The following is an 864-nucleotide window of genomic DNA, read 5'->3' on the forward strand; positions in this document are numbered from 1 at the left end:
GTTGCCCATATTTTTACCACTTTACATCTACAAATAGTACTGTATTACGTCAGAATTAGTGCAAAAGTGATATATTATATCGAGCACACGTTTAATGGTTCTCAGAAAAGTACTGGATCTAAATATCCAAGATTTACTGTCCTGGTTGAGTGTAAACATACCTACAGGATAGAGAACGCAGAAGCGTCAACATAGCGCCAGGAAAGCTCCTATTTGAATAGTCTATTTTTCCAAAGAGAAATTAGAAAGTATCAAAATAAGAATAAAAGCGAATAATTTTTAAAATTACAAGAATCCAAAGCCGGCAAATAGGCAAAAAACATCAAATGACGTCACTGTTGGGAAGCGCCACACTTATTAGGTGATGTAAAGAGACTGTAAGTAAATTAAAAAATAAATGTTTTTTTAGGTCTGTTACAATTATAACCAGTGAGCTATTTTTTCTCAGTTATTACATTATTTGCAATAAAAAAAATACAAAATTAAGATTTGAAACTACACAAATAAAAAAAGTTAAACAGTCTGTACCCCTGGTGGGACTCGAACCCACAATCCCCGGCTTAGGAGGCCGATGCCTTATCCATTAGGCCACAGGGGCTATGTTGCGAAGTGTTGAAATTACTGACGACATTGTCATGTTTGTTGATGCAGAATTGGAATTACAATAGAGATTATGCTTTGAACTGTAATTCAATAAAATAAGAGTCATACATACAGGTTAGTGCGTTGGGCTCACGAACTGCAGGTCCGGGTTCGATTCCCGATGGGGACATTGTTGAAATCATTTTGTGAGACTGTCCTTTGTTTGAAAAGGACATTGCAGGCTTGAATCACCTGATTTTCCTAAAAGTAAGATGATTCCGT

At 36.0% G+C, this 864-nt stretch overlaps 1 non-coding gene across 1 annotated transcript; it reads right to left on the bottom strand.

Annotated features, from left to right (window-relative positions):
• Positions 1-525: 525 nt before the first annotated feature.
• Trnar-ccu (transfer RNA arginine (anticodon CCU)) lies at positions 526-598 on the bottom strand. The gene has a single exon. It is a non-coding gene; the product is annotated as a tRNA-Arg (tRNA).
• Between the last annotated feature and the right edge of the window lie 266 nt (positions 599-864).

Source organism: Pectinophora gossypiella, chromosome 9 (genome assembly GCF_024362695.1).
Source record: "Pectinophora gossypiella chromosome 9, ilPecGoss1.1, whole genome shotgun sequence".
NCBI classification, from domain to species: domain Eukaryota; kingdom Metazoa; phylum Arthropoda; class Insecta; order Lepidoptera; family Gelechiidae; genus Pectinophora; species Pectinophora gossypiella.